Below are 7,638 nucleotides of genomic sequence, written 5' to 3' on the forward strand. Positions count from 1 at the left end.
TATTTCATTTATTTGACAGGGAGAAAGAGAGTACAAGCAAGCAGAGCTGCAGACAGAGAGAGCAGGAAAAGCAGGCCACTGAGCAGAGAGCCCAACATAGGGCTCCATCCCAGGATCCTGGGATCATGACCTGAGTCAAAGGCAGATGCTTAACCAACTGAGCCACACACGCACCCCCTGTTTTTTTTTTTTAATTTTAAAAACTGCACTTTTTGAGTGGTATTTTGAGAAATAAGTAACTGTCTGCCAAAATTGCCTTTATTTTCTGCAGCTATATAAGAATAAAAACAAAATGGCTGAAATGGAATTGTACCCATTTCACGTCTGCAGCATTTAGTGTGTGAATGCACTGGGGCTACTCCCAGTTTTGCTATTTACAAGCTATCCAACCACAGAGAAGCTTTTAAATGTTCCATATCCTTATCTGTAGAGGTGGTTAAAAAATATTTATCAGAAGCACTCTCAGCTTTAAAAAACACAGTTTAGTTAAGTACTTATCATAGTTGCAGAAAAAGCATTTGACAAACTATAATATCTATTTGTGAAAAAAACCTCAACAAAGTAGTTTAGAGGGCGCCTGGGTGGCTTAGTCTGTTAAGTGTCCAACTCTTGATTTCGACTCATTTCATGACCTCAGGGTTGTGAGATTGAGCCCCACTGGGGGCTCTTCACTGAACATGGAGCCTGTTTCAGATTCTCTCTCTCCCCCCTCTCTGCCCCTCCCTGCTGCTTGTGCTCTCTCTCTCTCTTTCAAAAAAAAATTCAACACCCAAGAAAGGAATAATCCAAATAAAAAATGGGCAGAAGACATGAATAGACATTTTCCCAAAGGAGACATGAAGATGGCAAGTGGACACATGAAAATATGCTCAGTATCACTGATCATTAGGGAAATATGAATCAAAACTACAGTGAGATATCACCACACACTTGTCAGAATGGCTAAAATCAACAACACAAGAAACAACAGGTGTTGGAGAGGATGTGGAGAAAGTAGAGCCCTCCTAACACTGTTGGTAGGAATGCAAACTGGTGCAGCCACTCTGGAAGATAGTATGGAGGTTTCTCAACATTTAAAAATAGAACTACCATATGATCAGCAATTGCATGATCAGGTATTTACCCAAAGGATACAAAAATACTAATTCAAAGGGATACGTGCATCCTGGTGTTTATAGCAACATTATTTACAATAGCCAAATCATGGAAACAGCCTAAATGTCCATCAACTGACGGTTGGATAAAGATGTGGTGGAATATTACTCAGCCATGAAAAGATTGAAATCTTGCCACTTTCAATGACATGGATGGAGCTATGGAGTATTATGCTGAGTGAAATACAGAAATACATCAATCAGAGAAAAACAAATGCTGTATGATTTCACTCATGTGGAATCTAAGAAGTAAAACAAGCAAAGCATAGGGGAAAAAAGAGAGGCAAACCAAGAAACGGACTCTTAACTATAGAAAACAAACTGATAGTTATCAGAGGGGAGGTGGGTGGTGGGATGGATGAAATAGTTCATGGGGATTAAGGAGTGCACTTGTGATGAGCACCAGGTGTTGTATGGAGGTGTTGAATTGGTAGGAGAAGGAAGGGGAGAATGAAGGGGAGGTAAACAGAAAGGGGAATGAACCATGAGAGACTGTGGACTCTGGGAAACAAACTGAGGGCTTCAGAGGGGAGTGGGGTGGGGGATTGGGATAGGCCGGTGATGGGTATTAAGGAGGGCACATATTGCATGGTGCACTGGGTGTTATACACAAATAATGAATTATGGAACATTGCATCAAAAACTGGGGATGTACTGTATGGTGACTAACATAACTTAATAAAAAATTATTTAAGAAAATGAATCACTATAATTGTACACCTGAAACTAATATTACAGTGTATGCTAACTAACTGGAATTTAAATAAAAACTTAAAACAAAATAAATTACCTCTCATAGATCTTGGTACATGGCAAATAGCAACATGTTAGGTATTTCTGTTTTTACTATGAGCAGTATTGGTCCTACTTTTACTGCTATAAATACCACTACTTCTGTTGCTGCTGCTACTATTACTAGTACACCACTATTACTGCTGCTGTTACTACTACTCCTGCTACTATTACCCCATAATATTTCAATTAAACGTCATCTCAAAGTATTTTAATTTGTCTCGATATAAGCAAACTATAGGTTTTATGTAAAGTTGCTGTCAAATTGTAATCTCTGTGTAGTAGGTGCCAACTGATTTTTTTCTTCCTGGCAAGGACTGATTGCATTATTTTCTTCTTTGGAATGACTTGAGCTTTCTGCCTCTGCAATTCTGTCAGCATAGACTGCACAATGACATGGTAGACAGGTAGCAAGTCAAGCAGGAATACGAAAGGGCACATAAGTTAACTGCAACAACAACAACAACAACAACAACAAATATTCAAACTGTCTGTCTTATTTCCCTAACATCAAAGCCACAAAGAATCCTGCTTTTAGCTTTGTGAGGAAGCCCCATGTGTAACTGTAAACTTCAGGCTGTTATCAGTCAAATAAACCTCTTTCATCAGCTTTCTGAGAAGCATGCCTCAAACCTAAAGACACAGTTTATTTCCATGAAGTGAGTGAATGTTTTATTCTCTTGTTTTGACAATGACATAGGGATTTCCCAGATGAACAAGCCCTCTTATTAAAACTTGCTGTCTTAGCTGATCTATGTTTGAAGAAGGGAATAATGCAAGCTTTTTGTCAGTACAGAAATGTGAATAAACTTTGGCTTATTTGGACCACAAGGAAAGAAACTTTGTGTTTATTCTCAGTTCCTTTGCCATTTGCAAAACTGTTCTTTTACATTTACATTTGTGCAGGCAGATGGAGAGTGAATTTCAGGGAACTATTTGTCAGGAAGCCTAAATGGAAAGTGGTTAATATTTAGAGAAGCCTAACTTCTATGTCTTGATTTCTTAATTTCTAAAATGAGATTGTCATAACATTTGGCATCCATAGACAATAGGGCTGATGGGATGATTGGGTTAATAATTTAATGGGCTTTGATATCCTTGATTAAAAGGAGTGGGGTAAGGAGAAGTAATGAGTGCAATAACACTATCAAACAGGAAGCATCTCAATTTTCTTCTCTGCAACAAACCTGCAATATGGACTACATTTTTAAAGGAAGGTGTAATGGGTATGCTTACCAAATTTCGTGTATATGTGTTATACCCTCAGAAGCATATAATTGCATATGTAAAATGGATAATTGCATACAAAATTGTCCATTTGTGTGTGCAATTACCCATTTTATGTACACAAATGCTTGTTTGAAAATCTGGCCCTAAAACTGTAGCAAGTAGAGGAAAAATCAGCTTGCACACATGGTTTCTGAAACAGAAATTATGGCCTGCCTTGACTATATAACTGCTGTCAAGTATTTAAGCTGTCTTCTTTTCAGAGCTGAATCAGAATGTATTTCCAGACTGCGTAACAAGACACTAGCTTGAAAGATATTTTTTAAAGATAAACATAGAAACTTTTTATCCAGCTGCCACTGAAGATGCAGATATAGCTTGTGATACTAGCAGCCAGTGATGAGAGCTGTGTAATCACTGCTGGGTATAAGGGGCTTTTATACATAAAGGAAAAGGGAATCATGTTTGATCAAAACCATGAAGCATTATGTTTTAAATATCCCCACTTTTCTATGGTATAGGACTACTGAAAACAGTTAAATATTGGTCTACTTAAAGGTCAACTTCTTTTTTTGTTGTTGTTGACTAAGAACTGGCATTTTCATAACTCTTGAGATTTTTCTATTAGCAAAGACCCGCCTATGACCTAACTACCTTCTGTAGTATATAAGGACTTACAAAAAGAAAATCGTAGTGGTGGGGAGGGGGTGCTTTACAACTTGAATTTAAGTCATTATTTATTCTGTTTCTTTCAACAGAATAATCATTGTTATAGAAGCTAATCTGCAAAATTCCCATCCCTAGCCTGGTTATTTCTCTTTCAGAGACCATTGGCTATACTGCCCTTTTCCTAATTACTAATATACCCTCTCTTCAAGTCTATAGTAGCTTCTCCTTGTTTTTCCCATTCAGACCACACTTACTCTCTACTAAAACAAAACAAAACAAAAAGAACTTTCTTTAGGCTATGTCAAACTTCATGAAGTGTTTCCTTTCATGGTTCCTTTTGGCTTGCTATCTGAGCTCAGTCCTTGTCAATCTCACTGCTTCTTGCATCCAGTTTTCTCATTTTTAACTTGATGCATTTTATCAGAAAATCCCTATCATCCAAGGCCTGGCAATCATTCTTATTCTTCCTTTTCAAAAACCTCTACTATGTCCCTTAAATTCTCCAGATTAAAAAGAAGTCAGGTGACAACTACTTCCCCCAATTTACCTGTTTAATTTGTGGGAATAAACTTCATCTCACAAAAATCAGAAATATTAAAAATGGTTTGGCCTATATGACTACAGATTCTTGCCACTAATACATTATCACATTGTAAGTCATATGTATGAAAGAGTTGTTTGTGTTGTTTTAATGCAAACTCCTGTAGAGGAAGAGAGGTGAGGAGATAGGCAGACTTAACATCATATATGTAGTAAGCGTATTACCTGTCTCAGAAAAATACCATCTTTTTTTTTAATGTTCAGTTAGCCAATATATAGTACGTCATTAGTTTTTGATGTAGTGTTCAATGATTCATTAGTTGTGTATAACACCCACCGTTCATCACAACACATGCCCTCCTTAATACCCATCACCCGGTTACCTCATCCCCCCACCCCCCTCCCTTCTGTAACCCTGTTTGTTTCCTGGAGTCCAGAGTCTCATATGTTTGTCTCCCTCTCTGATTTCTTCCCATTCAGTTTTCCACCCCCTCCCCTATGGTCCTCTATGCTATTCCTTATGTTCCACATACGAGTGAAACTATATGACAATTGTCTTTCTCTGCTTGTCTTATTCCACTTAGCATAATCCCTTCCAGTGCCATCCATGTCAATGCAAATGGTAGGTATTCATTCTTTCTGACAGCTGAGTAATATTCCATTGTGTATATGAACCACATCTTCTTTATCCATTCATCTGTTAAAGGACATCTTGGTGTCTTCCACTGTTTGGCTATCGTGGACGATGCTGCTATGAGCACTGGGGTGCATGTGCCCTTTCTTTCACTACATTTGTATCTTTGGGATAAATACCTAGTAGTGCAATTGCTGGGTTGTAAGGTAGTTCTATTTTTAACAACTTGAGGAACCTCCATACTGTTTTCCAGAGTGCTGTCAAAATCAGTTTGCCAATTACAGTGAGCTTCTAAATATATTATCCTATTCATTCCTCCTAACAACTCCAGAAGAGGGTAGAAGTCATCCTTAGACATGGTAAGCTGAGCTTCAGCAAGTCTTACTCAACTAAGAGAATATGGCTTATAACTGGTGGGTCCATGATTCTGATCGAGATTTTATAAACTGCAAAACCAGGTTATTTCTCCACAGCACCACCAACATTTCAATAATTACATATGCACAGAATGAATAATAGACACTAGATACTCTTACCCTCTATCAGAAACATCACAAGTCCCTGGTGACTAAAATTATTAAAGCCACAGGAATATCTTGAAATGAGTTAATATTTAGCCTTTAAAAGAAAAAAAAAGTTTTATCCAAAAAAGATACACCTTGCCTTTACTTGCTACAGACTCTCTTACAAGCAGAGGCATGGACTTAATTTCTGTAAGTTCTTACTCAAGTATATTTTTTTCCCAAAGTCAGAGAGCAAATCTCAAACTACAAGTAATATTAAATGAGGCAAGAAACCACATGCTCAATCAGTGCTTTGGTATTGTAAGGCAGGCAAAAATATGCTTCTGTCTTGGTAACTTCAACTGTAGTTGAGATGGTTTCTACTAGTACGATAAGAAGAATTGTTCTTGAGGAAATACAGAATCTAGTAGCCCATTTGTGTAGTAGAAATCACCGGTAGATGTGAACACCATGACTTGGGAGCCATTTTCAAGTTTAAGACACAATTTCTTTTTTTTTTTCCATCCAGTAAGAAGGAACAACTTTATTAATGATAGAAACAGCACAAATTTCAAACCAAGTTGCAGTTATTCTTTTGAAACACCAAAAAAGGTCCTTGTTTTCAGATGGTTACATTCTTAATTCCATAATAGGGTTTACAATATCATTACTGTTGTTCTTCATGGGTCAGACTGCCTTTGCTCTTGACACATTTGCTTGTGACATGACCAATTCTATGTCCTTAACCTCTGCACCTGTTTCATCAACCTCCTGCTCTTCACTGTCCTCTTGTATAGTAGGAGTCTGTGTGTTTTCTTGAATGTTTGAGACAGTTTCACTTTGAACTTTAAATTTCTCAGCAGCAGATAGATCTTCAATCTTGGCTACCCCCCAAAACTATGTAGGTGTCTGAAGCTGGGCTATAATAGACATCTGGTTTTGTGATGACAAAGAAGATATTCTTAGATTTCCAGGTAGTGACTCTAGTAACCTCTGTAACCTGTTGAAGATCCAATTTAGTCATAGCCTTCCATGCCTTCTTTTCACTCCGGGTATGTTTTGCCTTACTGACTGGTTCTTCATCAATTTCAGCTGCTGCTGACAGCTGAGCTTGTTGTGTGGTTGCCTGTGTAGAATCTTGTTCCTCAAGGTCTGGTACTGATTCATCACTGTCAGATTCTGTTCCAGATCCTGTCTCAGCCTGGTGCTGTGGCAACTCCTGCTCTGTAGCAGGGACAGTTGCTGTGGCATCACCAGACATTTTGTGCAGGGAACACAGAACCAAGATGGCGACAGAAAGAGCAAGACACCATTTTGATCGATGTATGGACAAAACACCAAGTGTGTACAAAATAGAGCACTTAAGATCTGCGGAATATCCTCTAATGGTATTTAAGCAGAAAACTTTTTAAAAAAGATTTTATTTATTTATTTGACAGAGATAGAGACAGCCAGCGAGAGAGGGGACACAAGCAGGGGGAGTGGGAGAGGAAGAAGCAGGCTCATAGTGGAGGAGCCTGACGTGGGGCTCGATCCCATAACGCTGGGATTACACCCTGAGCCGAAGGCAGACGCTTAACCGCTGTGCCACTCAAGCGCCCCTAAGCAGAAAACTTTTAAACTTTATAATATATACATAATAGTTTTCTGGTACAAAACATAATGTTTATTATAAAGCTGAATAGTTTAGATCCTGCAAATAAATTTATAGGAAATAACCACTTATATGGTAAGCTAACAAATTTTTAGGATACTAATTACAACTAAGAAGAATAAATTAACCATGGCTATGTATTTTTTAAATTGTCAACAGAAATACTTTAAAATTTGTATAGTGTTTTTAACCAGATTCTTTATGTAAACATTTGTACATTTCCCAATGAGTGTTAAAATTTGTGACAGTATATAGTATTTTCTTAATGCTCCTTTTGAAAATTCTCAGATCTCAGGAGAACATCTCTTTAAGGAGCAAACATTTATAAAAGAAGTATTATTCAAATATTGTCGTATTTATCTTTGAATTATCTAACTTTACCTGCTGGTTTTGGAATAAAGCATTATACAAATAAATACAAACATTTAAATAATAAGTGAAATATATATGTCAAGATTGCTATGT

The 7,638-nt window shown here is 37.5% G+C and overlaps 1 pseudogene; it reads right to left on the reverse strand.

Moving 5' to 3' along the window:
- Window positions 1-6,071: 6,071 nt before the first annotated feature.
- On the reverse strand, window positions 6,072-6,780 carry LOC103673021 (annotated as a pseudogene).
- Between the last annotated feature and the right edge of the window lie 858 nt (window positions 6,781-7,638).

This window comes from Ursus maritimus (assembly GCF_017311325.1).
Source record: "Ursus maritimus isolate PB19 chromosome X unlocalized genomic scaffold, ASM1731132v1 scaffold_X1, whole genome shotgun sequence".
Classification (NCBI taxonomy): Eukaryota; Metazoa; Chordata; class Mammalia; order Carnivora; family Ursidae; genus Ursus; species Ursus maritimus.